At 40.8% G+C, this 18228-nt stretch overlaps 1 protein-coding gene across 2 annotated transcripts in view; it reads right to left on the bottom strand.

The window, feature by feature from the left end:
- The window catches only part of LOC125996451 (patr class I histocompatibility antigen, A-2 alpha chain-like), a 59847-nt gene that overhangs the window by 11801 nt on the left and 29818 nt on the right, over window positions 1–18228 (bottom strand). The window lies entirely within an intron of this gene.

Here is an 18228-nt window from a genome sequence, read left to right as displayed (position 1 = left end):
CACCCCAACAACAACCCCACAAGAAAGGGTAAGAATAATGCAAGAACAATTTTATATTTTAGTGTGTGTTGTTACAAGCCATATGAAGTGAAGTACTTTGTGCTTTCTAAGTCTTGGGGATCCTATGGAAAATGGAGAACTTTGATGGAAAGAAGGTCACACTGATAGTGGATTGGTGTTGGAACCTTTACTGCTAAAACAACTGTATTATGAACAACATCATAAACCATGGTGCTTAACTAGGGTTTCAAAATGTATTTCATGTGTTAGGGGTACTAAACTGGGTTTGGTCAGACACCTCAGAGTCCTCAGAGCATCACAGGTATGGTGTGGTGTTTTATACACACACTAACTATATTTGTGTATATAAAATAAAACATTAACCTTCACAGGGAGAAACTTAGGAATATGACCTCACCAGGGGATGTGGGTCACATCACTGATGACCAACTGGATACCTTAGTCTCAGAAATGTTGTGCTGTGCTGAGAATGATACTGTGTGCTCGTGATCTTCACCATGTTTCTAGCCTTGGCCACCACACTTAATTTGAGACTCTTTGTACAAGATACAGCAGAGAAACCTCCTCAAAAGTCACATCATCCAAAACAAGAAAAGACTGAGACTGACTGAGTCAGAGGAGCGTTTGGGAGACACGGCAGGAACATAACTCATTGTGAGTAATATGTTGCATGGGATCCTGTGAGAAAAAGATAACATAATATTCAAAATGTAGCATGGATAATAGTAATAATGTATTGACATTGATTGATTAACCATAGAAATGTGGTAGTGACAAAAGATGAAAGTATTCTTAAGAAAAAGGAAAGAGAGTGGAAAAAAAGTTCCTTTGTAGTTTCTAGGTTTGTCATCATGCACTGGAGAAAGGGTTTCTGGGGACAAGATGTATTCAAAGGACAAGGTCGCTTCTTCTTAATTTCCTGTTGGGCTTCCCTCTAAGTAAAAAGTAAAATGTCTTTGTCTCCATAAGGTAACAAGACCTTCCATAAGCAGCATTTAAATTTAATTTGCATTTTCCCAACACTTCCAAAATGTGTCACATTGAACAAGTGTCAGCCATTAACTTTTGCCATTAAGGGCCAAAGTGTAAAAATGTGAGACTTTACAGCTACATAGTCTTGGAAACAGTTACACAGATCTGCCACAGTAGCTTATAACAGGGTCCAGAAACAATATTAGGATGGTAAATAGAAATTTTATTGTGGAGGAAGAAGTTTGAATTTCATATATGTTCCTAGTATTGTTATTGCTATTTGGCTAAATTGACTCCTCCTAAAAGTCCTCTGTACTTATGATTGTGATCTTAGTTGAAAATGAGGTCTTATAAATAAAACAGGATTAGAAGAAGCGTTAATTCAATATAACCAGTATCCTTATAAGAAGAGAATAGGCCCAATATTAGTTGAGTGGTGAAAGAACTGCCTTGCAAAACTCAGACTATTGAGTCCATGAGCTCAATCCCTGATGCACTGCAGTTGTGTGTATATGTGAACATCATAACTAACCTGTGAACACCACAACCAAGTGTGCATGACATTGAGTCATCACAGTAACAGATAGGGTAGAAGGGGAATAAATAAAATAAAGACATATCTTCTTTTCATAAAAACAAGTAGAGATCAACACAACTGCAAGGCAAGAAGCTCCAAGAAAATCCACAGCCAGCATCAGAAGTTAGGAAAAACAGAAAGGATTCAGCCCAGTGTCAGAGGTAGCAGGAGCTCTGGAGCCTGGATTTGAGACCCCATATATATATATATATATTGTTGTTGTTGTTGTTGTTGATTAGGGCCTTGAAATCACTCTAGTGATGCTCAGGGATACTTCAGGCCTGGTGCTCCAGGGTTTCTCCAGGATTCAAGAGACTGAGTTGGAGCTTCTTACAGGCAAAAAATGTGCTCAGTCCATTGAGTTAAAATACCTATCCAACCTTTAAATATCTATTGTTTTAAATCCCCATATATGGGCTCAGTAAATTATTTAACATTTTAAAGGTGATCCCAGTTTTTTAATAGCCCTCTTCACCTGACCACCTACAGTTGTTAAATTAGAATTAGTCAAGAAGCCCATTTAGAATGTGTGTCGTGTCTCCAGATGAGAAAATAAGTCTGCTAGCTTTTCCATCTAAACATTCTCACAAAGTAATTTTGAATAAACAAGAAAGAATAGTTTTTTCTTGAATCAACAAGAAAGAATGAATGTTAGCCTCATGTGCAAAAAAAGAGAATGGAGGCTCATATAAATAAAATGGGGGAAATTATATATTTAGGATAGCATCATCTCCATGAATTAACTGACTGAAATTTAAATAAAGTAGTTGTCACACCTCAGACCTCTCTTTAAAACTATGCACAGGGCCCGGAGAGATAGCACAGCGGCATTTGCCTTGCAAGCAGCCGATCCAGGACCAAAGGTGGTTGGTTCGAATCCCGGTGTCCCATATGGTCCCCCGTGCCTGCCAGGAGCTATTTTTGAGCAGACAGCCAGGAGTAACCCCTGAGCACCGCCGTGTGTGGCCCAAAAAACCAAAAAAAAAAAAAAAAAACCAAAAAAAACAAAAAACAGAACAAAACAAAAAAACTATGCACAAAGGACAAATCAAAATAGTTTAAGGACCTTGATATCAATCCTGAAACCATAAGATACATAGTGCCAAATTTCTAGCCCTTATTATCTTTTTGAGGCTTTTGCATTTTGAATCAAATAAAAACATAAAAAGTTAACACCATAAGACCAGAACCCAAAACTCAAAATAAAAATCTGAAACACTGATAAAAAACTGGCCACACTCAGTTGTCATGGTTACTTCTGAATCTGCAACCAGGAATTCCTTTTGACAGTGATCAGAAAACCAAAAGTGATACTGAAGATCAAATCTATGTTAGTCTCATGAAAGGCAAAAACCCTATCCACCATACTGTTTCCAGTCCCATAGGACGATTTTTGCTTTTACTAAGATAAAAAAGTTTATCATTGCTTGGTCAAAGGATGCTTACTACTTTTTAAACTTAGTATGTTTTCTCCCTACCTTCCTTTAAAATTTATTTTATTTTATTTTATTAAACCATTGTGATTTGCAAAGTCCTTCATAGTTGGATTTCAGACATACAATGAATAAGGACCAATCCCACTGCCAGTGTAGACTTCCCTCCACCATGTTCCCAGAGTGTATCCCAACCACCACTCTTTGTCCCCAGCCTTCCAGTATAATAGGCCTATTTAAGTTTAGATTGCTAGAGTTTGTTATTTTTGAATTCATTATTGTTGACATTGGCTTGGATATTTAGTTCTGTCTTTATTCCCCCCCCACCAATGCATCTGAAACTGCTTGGCCCCTGTCTCCCAACCTTTCAATATTGAGTTTCTCCTCGTCCACTCAGTTTCTTTTCTTCTCCTTGCTATACTCTAAGAACAAGGGTGTTTGAGACAATTCTCAATTGGCCCATTGAATTACTTCATGCAGTTATTCTAAGTATCACATATAAGTTATATCATTCTATATTTATCCTTTTTTCTGGCTTCATTTAACACAATATCTCCCAGTTCCATCCACATTGCTGTAAATTTCATGATTGCAACATTCCTTACAACTATGTAGTATTCCACTGTGTATATGCACTACATCTTCAAGATCTACTCATTTGTTGTTGGACATCTAGGTTGATTCCAAGTCGTAGCCACTGTATTGAGTGCTGCAATAAATAGGGTGTGCATAAATCTTCTTGAACAAATGTTCTTCTGTCCTGTGGATAGATACCCAAGAGGGATTTCTGGGTCATATGGAAGATCAATTTTGAGTTTGCTGAGAACTCTCCATACTGTTTTCCATAGGGGTTGGACCAGGCAGCATTCCCACCAGCAGTGGATGAGAGTTTCTTTCTCATCACATCCCTGCCAACAGAGATCATTTCTAGTATTTTTTTGTTTTGTTTTGTTTTTGGGTCATACCCAGCAGCACTCAGGGGTTACTCCTGGCTCTATGCTCAGAAATCGCTCCTGGCAGGCTTAGAGGACCATATGGAATGCTGGGATTCAAACCACCATCTTTCTGCATGCAAGACAAATGCCCTACTTCTATATTATTTCTCTGGCTTCGTTCCTAGTATTTTTGATATGATACCATCCTCACTGGTATAAGGTAATATCTCATTGTTTTCTTGATTTGGATTTCCCTAATGATATTTGATGATGAGCATTTTGTCATGCATCTGTTGGCTATCCATTTTCTTCTGAGAAATGTCCATTTCTTCTCACCATTTTTGATGGAGTTTATAGGTTTTGTGGAGTTAACTTTTGTGAGTACTTTGTATATCCTAGTTATAAAATTTTTATCTTAAGTGTTGAGTGCAAAATTTTTTTCCATTCAGTTAGCTGCCTTCTAGTTTTAGCCCATATTTCTTTTGCCATGCAGAAACATTTTAGTTTGATGTAGTCCCATTTATTCAAATTTGATGCAATAACCATTGCCATCCTGTCATCGAAGACTTCTTTGAGGTCTAAGTCTTGGAGTGAGCTGGCTATGTTTTCCTCAATGAACTTTATGGATTTGAGCCTAGATCTATGGTCTTTAATCCATTTTGAATCATCTTTTGTGTAAGTTGTAAGATATGGATTGATCTTTAATTTCTTACATGTGGCTCTCCAACTGTTCCAACACATTTGTTGAAGACACTGTATTTTATTTCAAGTTCTTGACTCCTTTGTCTAATATTAATTGACCATATACTTGTCACTAGAATTCTATTCTGACCCACCAGTCTGAAAGTTTTTCTTTGTCCAGTACCATGCTCTTTGATAACTATGGCTTTGTTCCACCCCCCCTTTTTTGACTCCCAAGCAGTACTTAGAGGGTTGATGTATGACATCTGGTGATACTCAGTCAATCCAGGTTCTATCCCATTATTCCATATGATTTTCCCTAGCCTACCTGGTGGTTTATGTGGTATTGGACATATAGATATCCAGGAAATAAATATGCTTAACTAGAAGGATGATAGTCTGAGGAGAGGGGCTGTAAAGGTGATGTAGGGACTCTCAATTTATAATCACCGTAACTAAGCAACCCTAGGGAGGCCCTGTTGGTGGTTGTCTTGTATTCACTTTCTTTTCTACCCCCTCTCCCAGAAGACATTCAGAGACTAGAAAAGCATTGGCTTTTCTAGGCACCTTTGATATGTAAAGGCATAGATAGGTTAGATTAACATAAATAGGCAACTGTCTGTTAACATTTGTCCTTCCTGTGTTTACTGATTCTAAACAATAAATACTGTAGGTTAAGTACAGTCAGGGCTTTCGGTCCATGAGGCTGTGAGTCCCCTGACCCCATGCTTTTCTCTCTCATGTCTGTCTTCTTATCTTGTTTTTATTTATTTATTTTTTTTTTGTTTTTGGATCACACCTGGCAGTGCTCAGGGGTTACTCCTGGCTCTATGCTCAGAAATCTCTCCTGATAAGCTCAGGGGACCATATGGGATGCCAGGAATTGAACCACTGTCCTGCATGAAAGGCAAACGCCCTACCTACACGCTATCTCTTTGGCCCAATGTCTTCTTCTTCTTCTTCTTCTTCTTCTTCTTCTTCTTCTTCTTCTTCTTCTTCTTCTTCTTCTTCTTCTTCTTCTTCTTCTTCTTCTTCTTTCTTCTTCTTCTTCTTTCTTCTCCTCCTCCTCCTTCTTTTTCTCCTCCTCCTCCTCCTCCTCCTTCTCCTTCTCCTCCTCCTCCTTCTCCTTCTCCTCCTCCTTCTCCTTCTCCTCCTCCTCCTCCTCCTCCTCCTCCTCCTCCTCCACCTTCTCCTCCTCCTCCTCTTCTTTTATTTTTTTGGCTTTTGGGTCACACCTAGCAGTGCTCAGGCGTTACTCCTGGCTCTATGCTCAGAAATCGCTCCTGGCAGGCTTGGGGAACCATATGGGATGCTGGGATTCAAACCATCCTCCTTCTGCATGAAAGGCAAATGCCTACCTCCATGCTATCTCTTCGGCTGCAGGCCCAATGTCTTCTTCTTCTTCTTTTTTTTTTTTTGTGGCTTTTGGGTCACACCCGGCAGTGCTCAGGGGTTACTCCTGGCTCCATGCTCAGAAATTGCTCCTGACAGGCACAGGGGACCATATGGGATGCCGTGATTCGAACCGATGACCTTCTGCATGAAAGGCAAACGCCTTACCTCCATGCTATCTCTCCGGCCCCCCAATGTCTTCTTATCTTGATTCTTGAGGCACCCTTACTTCAGGCCCATTTACCCTGGCTAGTCCCTGGCAATGTGTTAAGGAGTACTAAAGGGCTGAATTAAAGACTGTGTTTAAAGACTATAAAACCAACCTCTCACATATTTATATAGATAGTTGAGCTGCTTTGAAGGTCTTTGTGTCAATTAGGGATCCCATAGTGGGAAGAACAGCAACAGCTGCTCTTATACTCTCCCTTGTGATACACTGACATATGACGGCATCTGGGAATATACACTGTGCAAGGTTTTACTTGTGTACCATATAATTAGTCATATACCTCTACACCAGAGGTCTCAAACTCAATTTACCTGGGGGCCGCAGGAGGCTAAGTCTGGGTGAGGCAGGGCCGCATAAGGGATTTCGCTTACCAAATATTTGCAATAAAAAATCGCATTAGGGCCCGGAGAGATAGCACAGCGGTGTTTGCCTTGCAAGCAGCCGATCCAGGACCAAAGGTGGTTGGTTCGAATCCCGGTGTCCCATATGGTCCCCCGTGCCTGCCAGGAGCTATTTCTGAGCAGACAGCCAGGAGTAACCCCTGAGCACCGCTGGGTGTGGCCCAAAAACAAACAAACAAAAATCGCATTAATAAGAAAAAAATCGCAAAAAATCACATTAAACATTTGCATACCCCGAATGGAACTGCTCGGGGTATGCAAATGTTTAATGCGATTTTTTTCTTACTAATGCGATTTTTATTGTGATTATTCGGTAAGCTAATAATTGCGAATACTGCAATATTTGAAGGCCGGCCGTGGGCCACAAAATGTTGTACTAAGGGCCGCAAATGGCCCATGGGCCGCGAGTTTGAGATCCCTGTTCTACACTGTCCTGGCAATAATGTACTCTAATTGTCTAACAATGACATGGTTCGATGGTTACAAAGGATTTATGAAGCACAGCAGACAATAGGGAAGGGAGAGCTGGGTCCTGCTTCTAAGACATGTGGGTCTCAAGCTTCATCTACAATGGGGGAGGGGGACAGAAAACAACTGGGTACTTTTTGATTTTATCAAAACATTCTAAGGTGCTTGATAATTGGTTCCTGGGATTTTTCAGACTGAACTTCATTGGCGTTTTCACCCTTTTGAGGAGTAATTAGAGTTGGATTTAAAGATCCAAACTCTACTGACAGATAAATAACTGACCTCATACAGTGTAATTGAGCCTGGGACTCCAGAATGTGGCAGTTCCATGAACCCTCCCCCCACTCATCTCTATAGAAGGGTCTGTATGCCTGGCTCAGTAACTCATCTAAAGCTGTGAGTCTAGTCTTCTGAGACAAAATCATTACATATGTTTTACCCCATCTGCAGCTTGCCCCTATGGAAAACATTTTTTCCCTCTTTACTTCTTTATCTCTCTTTATCTGTATTTTAAACTCCTTATCTCTCTTTTATCTCTTTACTTCTCTTTTAAATTGTTTATCTTTCTTTCTAGGCACTATCATTTTGAATACTGTTAATGAAAGGGTATAATGCATATCACTTTACTTCTTTTCAATTCCTAGTTTTTGTCAAGAGTGATCATGTCTAACTATTACCATGCCATCTGTTTTAACTACACTCCTCAGATATTACTCTTGATTTTGTGCTCAATGATTACTTCTTGTGGGCCCAGGGTACCGTATAGAGAACTGGAGATTAAACATTGTTAGCTATTGGCTAGGCAAGAACCTTACTCAATGTGCTATCTCTCCAGCACTTATTTGTTTTCTTTTCTTTTTTCCTTTTTATAGTTTCAGGGATCAAACTCAGGGCCTCACCCATGAAAAGTAACACTTACTTTGTTGAGTTATATTCCTGACCTGATTTGGATTTTAAGAAACTAGTTTTGTGGCCATAGAGGTAATATGGCAGGTAGAATGCTCTCCTTGTATGCAACTGACCCAAGTTTAATCATCTGCACTCATAGGATCCTCTGAGTCCTTCCAGGAATGATTCCTGAATGTAGATTCTGGAGTAAATTCTGGAGGTGGGAGTGATAGCACAGTGGTAAGACATTTTCCTTGCATGCGGCTGACCTGGGATAACCCATATGGTCCCCTGAGCCTGCCAGGAGTGACTTCTGAGTGCAGAGCCAGGAGTAACACCTGAGCGCTGAGTGTGGCCCAAGAAAACAAACAAAAAAGAAGTAAATTCTGGGTCCTACTGGGTGTGGCCCAAACCCAAGCAAACACACAAAACAAAGACAAAACACACACAAACACAAAAACTTGTAATTTATTGAGATTTGGTACTGGCTTCATAAAAAATTAAAAACACTATCACTCTGACCTCCTCCCCACACAGACATTCACAATTCAGACAAGCATTGGATTACCCCACTCCCTCCCTGTTAAACTTAGGTGAATTTCTTTCAGGTTTCCTCTACACAGAATCTCTATCAAGCTAAGTGGTGTAAGGCATTATAACTCAGAGTGATCTTCAGTTGACAGATGTTTAAAGGTGTGCTTTTCACATCCAGGAAATCTAACTTGGGGTCAAAGTGATAGAATAGTGGGTAAGGCACCATGTCTTGCACATGGGTGAGCTGGGCTTAAACCCCAACACCCCAGAAACTACCAGAAATGATCCTTGAGTGCAGAACCAGAGTAAGCCCTGAATACTAACTAGGCTTAGAACCACCACCACCACCACCACCACCACCACTACCACCACTACCACCACCACCACCACCACCACAATAACAACAACAAAAAACAAACAAAAGTCTATCTTAATTCTTAGCATGACAACAAAAGATCTTAGAGTCCAACTTACTTTTGGGGGAATGGAAATGCCCTACATCTTCATTGGGGATACATGGGGAACAGGTGTGATTGTTGCAATCCTACCAGCTGTACACTTCAAATAGCTGCTTTAGCATTCACCTAGAGAGTGTTTCAGCTTAAAGTGGCTTCTGTTTGAAGTTTGTACCTTGGCAATGTCAAAACAAGATGAAAAGCACCCACCCTTGTTCTTATCCTGAGTGAGTCTTTGACACATGGCAGGTGAAGAGCTGAGCTGCATGCGGCTTACTTTAAGGTGGCCCCATAATAACAACTGTGGTGTTTAGATCACATAGAAAGGCTGGGACAAGGGTATCAGGGCTGTCAAGTGCAGTGCAACTATGGAACATGAGAGTGATTTAAATACATTTAAAAATATTACCCAAAAATATAGGCTTACTTAGTTAGAAGTGACATTAATGTCCCCTTTATCTTCTTCCCTTTTCTTCAACAGTTTTCCCACCCACCACTTCTCTCTCTCTCCTTCATATTCAACTTCTGCATCTCACTGGTTGCTCTAGGACCTCAACCTCAGATGAATTTTCTTCCTAGATCAGGTGGGTACAGTGTCCCAAAATTTGTGCCCCCGGTCACTGTTTTTGTTTCAGGGAAAGTCTCCAGAGAGTTTGCTGGGAGTTGCACTGGTTCTTTCCTTGAAGACTGGGATGGGTCTGAACCTGTGAGTTTTCTGGATCCCAGGCGGATGCCTTTTACATGGCTGGTGGAGCCAGTTCTACCAAGACAGCCCTGTGGCACTTCTCAAAAAGGCTGATGTCATGGTTTTTGCATCTTGAAATTCAATAGCCTCCCAAACTATTCTGGAGTTTGGTGGGGATTTCTTCCTGGGTCATTCTGGCTGTGTGGCTTGATTGGTGTGTCCTCCTGATGTGCTGGTAGCTGTTGCTGGTGTTCATTTTTTTTTTTTTTTGGCTTTTAGTGTAGAGTTCCCAGGGCCTCATCACCACTGGGCTGCACTATAGTGTTGGGTGTTAGGCACAAGCCTTCCCAAAGTTAGGTGCCTTTGAGATCACTTCCTGTTTGCACATCATTGCCCTAGTGGAGTTTAATCCTTGCTAGAACACATACATTTCCTACTTGTGTGGATGCTACCTTTCTTGTTGGTTCTTAGACATTACCTGGAAGTGTTAATGGCTTTCTCCTGAAGCTGTGCTCAGGGTCACTTACTCCTAGTTGTTTTCAGGGGACCATATACAGTACTTGACTCTAATCTGGCACTCTGCAGGCAAGGCAACCATTTAACTTCTGTCTACCTCTCTGCCTCCATGTGTTGCTTTTTTATCCTTTATTAGAAGTTTGATTCTCCTATTTTAGGTCTGGTTCTATTATTATTATATATATATTAAGTTCATATTTAGTGGTAGATTCATGAATTTAGGAAGATTTCTCTTATTTTAGATCTGGTACTGTTAAGTTCATTTTTAGTGGTAGATTTATGCGGTAGATTCATGAGATAGACACAGTTCTCTGTAGTCCATTATATTGAATATATATACACTTTTTCTCTGATTTTCTTTGAGGTCCAAAACCCATTGTGTATTTTCAATTAGAATTAAGTTGGAAATTAAGTTGTATTTTTAGAAAAATGTTTGCGTCATCACAGCATTAGCCTCATATCAAGTTCTTATTCTAAAAGCACTCAGAACAATCAACTTTGAAGGTAAAAAGGGAGACCTTCCTGGGGAGTCAGAGGTTTTCAAACTTGTCGACCAAAGCCCATTTAGTTGAAACAAAAGATCCCCTATATATCTATCAACTGAAAATTTGCACTTATTAGTGGAAGAACTTTCTTACGTTTCTATGATGGATGGCTCGTATTTGAATAACAGTTTATGCAATGCTAAAAATCTAATCTAAAAAAGTAAGAGGTCCAGACCACTATTGTAATAGATGCAAAAACTATCAAGTATGAGGTTAAACAACCTGAAAAGCAATATTAGTTGTGGAGAGAGAGAGTTGCAAAACAAATCGAATGATTTTCTAATATTAGAACATATTTCCAGGATGTTTCAACTATTCACATTGCATCCATCCCCTAGAATCATCATTTTGCCAATGGCCCTGCCTCACTACGCCCCATGATTCTCTTTGGGGATACCAATTTGATAAAAAAAATTCAAGTGTGCCAGTATTTGGGCTGATAACACCAGGGCTTTTTGGAGCCAGTGTGGGCACCTTCAGTCTGTATATTCCTTCTTCCTGGAGGTCTGGCACCAGAGAACACCCCACCAAAAATGCCGAAGTATCAGCAATAGTGAATTTTAGGACACATTCATTTGTTTGATGCTGTCATCCCTATAGGAACACATCTATTTAACAGGATGAATAGCTGACAACAAGAGCTTACTAAGTCTTCTGCCAATGTATTAATGACACAATTGGAGATACAATAATTTTCAGAAATGTGCTTGCTACTGTACTTTTCCTTTTAAAAAATTCATTACTGTTCTTTTATTTTTTTCTATTCTTTTAAATAACTTTACTCCCAATTACTTGGAAACAAATGTATATGGTCAACTATGTCAACTATGTGATGCATTTTCTTTAAATAAAGTAAAAAAATAACCACTCAAACTATCAATTATTATTTTTTTATTTTTTTTTTAATTTCTGGCTTTTAATTTTTTTTATAATTTTTTATTTTGAATTATGAGAACAAAAGATGCAAAGAAAGAGGATAAGGTAAAGTTACAGTGGAAGGACAATCACCCATAACATAATTATCAGAAGAAGTCCCCTTGCTGATATCTTAACTTTGAACTTTCACCAAAGAAAGTTAAGATAAATAAAACAGAATCCATGTGCAATTACTTTGTCCCTCAAGTCCCCAGATTGTAGCACATTATAATACTTCTTAACAGCACACAAGGCAATCTAAAGCCATCAAACTTACGTAACTCCTTAAACATTAGAGGCATAGTATTTTTTACATTTCCATGTACATGCATATTAGCTTAAGTTAACCTCAAATTTTAAGTGGGTGCGTTTTAAGGATTAGAGTCAAAGGAGCACAGTAAAAACGGTGTTAGAGTGGCAATTGTTGTTTGCATAGGCCCACCAAAATATGAGAGGCATGGAAAGGAATAACCTTGGCCTAAATACAAAGAGATCCTACCCCTGAAGTTTCCTGGCATAAGACCAGCTCTAGGCCTCAGGAAAGTTATCGTTCGCTCCAAGACATTGTCCGTAGCGCCAACACACTTATCACACAGTCTCTGTTGTTGGTCTCATGTTTCTGTATTAAAGATTCTGGAATCTGCATGTCCTACATTGAAGTCATGATGTGGAGTGTCTTCTCGTTTCACCTCACCATGAAAGGGCAATGCAGGAAGCCCTTTCCTGTAAGCAGGTTGTTGTTGTTAAGTCTTCTCAGTGTTAAGGGAAGTCTCTTTTGAGCAGGACGATGTCTGAGCAGTGGTAGGGTCTTCCGTGGTAGAGGATTGCTTCCAGGTGATGTTATAGACAAACCTCACAATTAAGGGGCAATACAGCAAGCCCTGTCCAGTAAGCAGGTCTTTGTTCTTGTTGTCTTCTCAGTGTTAAGGGGTGTTTCTTTTGAGTAGATGTCAGAGCAGCTGTAGGGTCTTTCCTGGTACAGGAATGCCACCAGGTGATGTTATATACAACCTTGGATGTTTTGTAAATGTCTTCTGTAGATCAAGGGGTGAATGGAGAATGCCCATTCTTCTGAGGCCTGTGCCAGGTCTTTATGTCAATGTTCAGGGTGTAAGGTCTCATTGCACTACAAGATTTGTGTGTTCCCATTTTTATTAGATAAGAACTTATTGGTATGTATAGTATTTTCCCATGTTAGTGTGCCTACGCAAACAAGATATAAAGCCATGTGGTGCTATCAGATATATGGGGGCATAAGAACATTTCCAACAAGACCCATGACTTGGTTCAAACATAAGTATTAAACTGAGTGATTCTTTCGCACCAAATTCCATATTGAGCAGTTCACAAAGAGAAGATAAAAAACATGGGGGGGGGGGATCATCACTGTATAAGAAAGTATTTAGCAAAAGTTATAGCCGTCAAAGAAAACACCCATAAAATGTTGAAAAGATATGTGTCCTTTTTATGCCTTTTAAAATAGTTGGGTGGGTGTTAACTCTAGGGCACCACTTTGGTCTGTGACTTAGGACTCAACAGTACTTAAGTTAGAAAGGGTAAAAAAGGAGTAATGATGATAGGAGTTAAAGAAGTTAAAGAGAAATATGAACTTATGAAGGGGTATGCAAAAGGGCAGAGTACAAGATGGACATTCTGCATACATAAAAACATAATTCAATGATAGTGAGTACTATTAAAGTTTCTTGTGAGAGTACTATTAAAGTTTCTTGTGAGAGTACTATTAATGTTTCTTGTGAGAGTATTATTAATGTTTCTTGTGCACGCGGGGGCAATAGCCCCCGCGCAATTTTGAAAATGTAGACTGGACAGAGATTACCAGTGCCAGCCAAACCTCCTCCTGCTAGACTCCCGGCTCCCAGGAAGGAGAGATCCTTCAAGAAGCTGGGAGACCAGAAGTTCAGAGCCCCACCCAGACCCTCCCTAAGGAGCCGCATGGATAGTGGGGAAAGGCCTAGGGTACCTTCAAGCTCCACCAAGGGACCCAACTCACCGGCTTGCCCAGGCGTGTGGCCCGGGGAAACCCTGGAGATCTGGAGCAAGGCGGCAGAGGGGTGCTGGGGTTACCCAAGTCCTGCACCCCCCCAGGCCTGGCCAAGCAGGCCTCCGGCATGGCAGGGGCCTGCCAAACCTCCTCCTGCTAGACTCCCGGCTCCCAGGAAGGAGAGATCCTTCAAGAAGCTGGGAGACCAGAAGTTCAGAGCCCCACCCAGACCCTCCCTAAGGAGCCGCATGGATAGTGGGGGAAGGCCTAGGGTACCTTCAAGCTCCACCAAGGGACCCAACTCACCGGCTTGCCCAGGCGTGTGGCCCGGGGAAGCCCTGGAGATCTGGAGCAAGGCGGCAGAGGGGTGCTGGGGTTACCCAAGTCCCGCACCCCCCCTAGGCCTGGCCAAGCAGGCCTCCGGCATGGCAGGGGCCTGCCAAACCTCCTCCTGCTAGACTCCCGGCTCCCAGGAAGGAGAGATCCTTCAAGAAGCTGGGAGACCAGAAGAACTACTATCAATTATTTTTGAAGGAGTGATGAAAAGGATTTCATCAGAAATTTAATTTCATTCAGAAAAATTGCAATTGCCACCAAACTGATTTTCTTTTTTTATATCTTTATCTAAACACCTTGATTACAAATATGATTGTAGTTGGGTTTCAGTCATGTAAAGAACACCCCCTTCACCAATGTAACATTCCTATCACCAATGTCCCAAACAAACTTCTTTTCTTTTGTCACCAAAATTATAGCCATCAAACTAGTTCTTTTATAAAAGAAAAAACACCACAAACTCACTTTGTATGTTGTGATATACTTAAAAATTATTATAAAGGAGATTATTATTGATGTTTATTAAAATGAACCTGAAATTTATATGCTTTAAATTTAAAATGGTTTTGCTTATAATTGTATATGAGCATTTCATGGTAACTTCAAAACAAAACCTAGGAAAAAACAAACATGGAGGACCTAATCTCCATACAAAAGACAGATATCAAACTACAGGGGGACAAAATAAAAGAACAAGGAAACAAAGATTAATATTTACTAACTCAAACATTTAGCATTAAACAACAAGCTTTTGGGCAGCTATTGAATGTAGGAGGAAAAAATGAAATAAAAAATAATTACTGGAAGCAAATAAGAATAAAGACACATGATATCAGAGAATATGGGATACAGCAAAAGCAATATTAAGAAGTTGATAACAGATTTATATCAAGAAACAAGATGCACCTTAATTAAATCATATGATCTCATCATTTTAAAGTGAAAGAGAACAAATGAAATTTAAAGTTAGTAGAAGGAAGTACTTAGAAAAATTAAAGTGGATATAAACAAATAGGAATGAAGTGCCAGGGACATAGCTCAAAGGATTATTGTGTAGGAGATCCAGATTCAATCATTAGCACTGTATGGCTCCATAAGCATTGCCAGAAGTACCTTTGCTCTAGTACTGTGTTCAAAATAGTTCTGAGTACATTTGGATGTGAAGCAAAATATTAAAATTTAACAACTGGCGGGTGGGGGCTTTGACCTTCCGGCCTTCCAGCTCTTGAAGGATCTCTTTCCTTCCTGGGAGCCGGGAGTTTCTGCCAGCATGGGGAATAGCAGCACAAGAGGCTCTAGTTTCAGGAAGTCCAGGCAAGTTTCCTTACTAAACCTGTCCATTGTGAAACTGCGTGGGGGAGGTTTCATATTGACAAATATTTGGATATCATTGTGCTTAATCTTTTTGTCATAATCTGAATGCCTCCCAGGAGCTCATTTTATTTCTTTACTCTCTCACTTCCACCTCCTATTACCGGACATTTAACCATTTTTTGTACTAATCATTTTTGTTTTGGCCAAGGTGGATTGTATATCTTTCACAGTAATTTTTGGGGGTGTCTGAAGCTTCAGCAGGCAACACGGGGGCGACATGGCTCCACACGTTAGGCTTTTTGGCCAACCTTAGGGGAAGATGCAATCTCAGATTTACCCTACAGCCTTCTCTCTCCTTCCTCCCGGTCTGCAGGGTTACCCCTGGCTGCCTGTTCAGGTTCCCAATAAGTGGGTTCTGCTGAGGAGCAGTTTACAGGAGACCCCAGGCTTTCCCATTCCTTCACGGAGCGGGGAGGGGAGCTTCCTGCAATTAGGAAGCAAACGCTTCTCGGGGAGTTGGAAGCTTCAACAGGCAGCATAGGGATGACATGGCTCCATGTAGTAGGCTTTTTGACCAAACTAAGGGGAAGATGCAGCCTTGACTGCCCCCCACAGCCTTCTCTCCTTCCTCCTGGTCCCCAGGGTCCTAGCAAGTGGGTTCCGGCGAGGAAGAATTTTAAAGGAGATCCCAGGCTTCCTCTTTCCTGCAAGGGGCGGGAAGGGGACTGGTGAACTTCCAGCTTCCAGCAATTAGGAAGCAAACGCCTCTCGGGGAATAAGAAGCTTCAGCAGGCAACACGGGGACAACATGGCTCCACGCGGTAGGCTTTTTGGCCAAGCTTAGGGGAAGATGCAGTCTTGGCTGTCCCCCCCCCCCCCCACAGCCTTCTCTCTCCTTCCTGGTTTCTGCAAGGGGCGGGGAGGGGACTGGTGAACTTCCAGCTTCCAGCAATTAGGAAGCAAACGCCCCTCAGGGAGTTGGAAGCTTCAGCAGGCAACACAAGGATGAAATGGCTCCATGCACTCTTCGCTTGGCCAAATCACAGACCAAAGTGGTGTGTCAGAAACAACACCCTCCCTCTTGACTATTTCTAAAACATAAAAGGGACATGTGTATCTTCTTTGTACATCTCAGATGTATTCCCTTAACATCTATAACTCTTTTCGAATATCCTCATATAGTGACAATTTTGTTTTGTTATTTGATTGTTTGTTTGATTTTTCCCCCTTTGAGATCTGTTTTATAAGCAATACTGATAGAAGAGTATCTCTGTATAAAATTCATGTTTGAATCAAGTTGTGGGGAATGTTGGACTTTACTTGTCGACCTCCAGATGTGCCAGCAATATCTGTGGCATTGTTCCTCTTTTGCATAGGCACATTAAAATGGGAAAATAATAAATATACAAACAAGTTCTTATTTAATAGAGATGGGAACACAAATTTGGTAATTCAATTAGGCCTTATGCCCTGAACATTGGCATAATGATTTGGCTTAGGCCTCAGAAGAATGGACATTGCCCATACACACCTGAACAATGGATACCATCTATGGAAACAACCACAATTGTCTATAACATTACCAGGATCCAAACCTCTACCAGAGAAGACCTACCACTGCTCTGGCATTGACCTACTCCAAAGAGTGCTCTCAACACCCAGATGGCTCAGCAGTAGCCTGCTTGCAGGACAGGTCGCTCTGCATCTAATGGTGTGCTGAAACTAGAGGATGCTCCACCTCAGCCTGACATCAATCAAATAAATGCATAGAATTCAGAATCTTTAAATATAAGAACCTGATACCAACTGTGGGCGACCGTACACCCACATATTCAATGGAACTCTGGATGAATTTTCCACCGCCTGCCCTGATTCAAGCCACTAAGTTTGCATAGCCCCGAGCAAACTGGAAACTGCAAATAAATTTAGCTCAGAACACAGAATCTGGCTTAACCAGATTCCTTAACCTTTCCATGGAACCTGTTTTTGTAACTGCTCTCAAACACGTAATTATAGATAGGTTTTTGTAAAGTTTAAATTATGATCCTTATTGCTTGCACAAAAGAAAGATTTAAATGGAAAATAGGCTAAGCAAAAATTGTATTTGCGTAAATATCAATTAGCTATTTGTTTAAGGATTTGCTTCCCCTCCCCCCATCCTGCCAGGTTCCTCTTTATCCTTCCCGCCATCAAAATGTGTTTATGCTCCCATTGGTTAAAATTGTTGTACTTGTACAAATCTGATTGGTTTATGTTTCAATCCTATGTTACTACTCCTCCCACAGAAGCAGGGCATAAAAACCCTGCTTCTCCCTTCAATAAATCCTCTTGACTGGAACGCACCTTGAGCATTTACTAACTTCTGCAGCTTAATTTTTTAGGTGTTCACAAAAGAGCTTAACACTCGCGAATTATTTGTAGCTGCTTTCTGCCTTCTGTCCCGGTTGAGAGAAAGCTGCTGGCCGGAATTCTCTCCCAGTAAAGGGCAGGAGCAGAGGCGGTTACAACCAACAATAGCTAAAATGTGAAAAAGTTTCACCAGGACCATGGAGAATGACCCTGGAACCCAGAGTCGGTCTTATGCCAATAAACTTTTGGGGTGAGGCCTTCTTGTAATCAGGCCAAGGATTTTTTTTTCATTTTCCCCATATTTTTCTGGGCCTATGCAAACAACAGCGATTGCCACTATCACACCTTTACTATATATATTTTTTACTCTTGTCCTTTAAGGAAAAAAAAACAATTTACTGAACTTAAAAACAACTGTAGTGGAATGCTTGTCTCGAATACAGGCAGGGGATGGGAAGGGGGGAATGTTACACCGGTGAAGGGGGGTGTTCTATTTGTGACTGTAACCCAACTAGGATCATGTTACTTAAATAAAAAATATATTAAAAAAATTAACAACGGGCCCGGAGAGATAGCACAG

The sequence above is a fragment of the Suncus etruscus genome, chromosome 18, assembly GCF_024139225.1.
Source record: "Suncus etruscus isolate mSunEtr1 chromosome 18, mSunEtr1.pri.cur, whole genome shotgun sequence".
Taxonomy (NCBI): domain Eukaryota; kingdom Metazoa; phylum Chordata; class Mammalia; order Eulipotyphla; family Soricidae; genus Suncus; species Suncus etruscus.
This window is presented reverse-complemented; position numbering and strand designations above follow the sequence as displayed.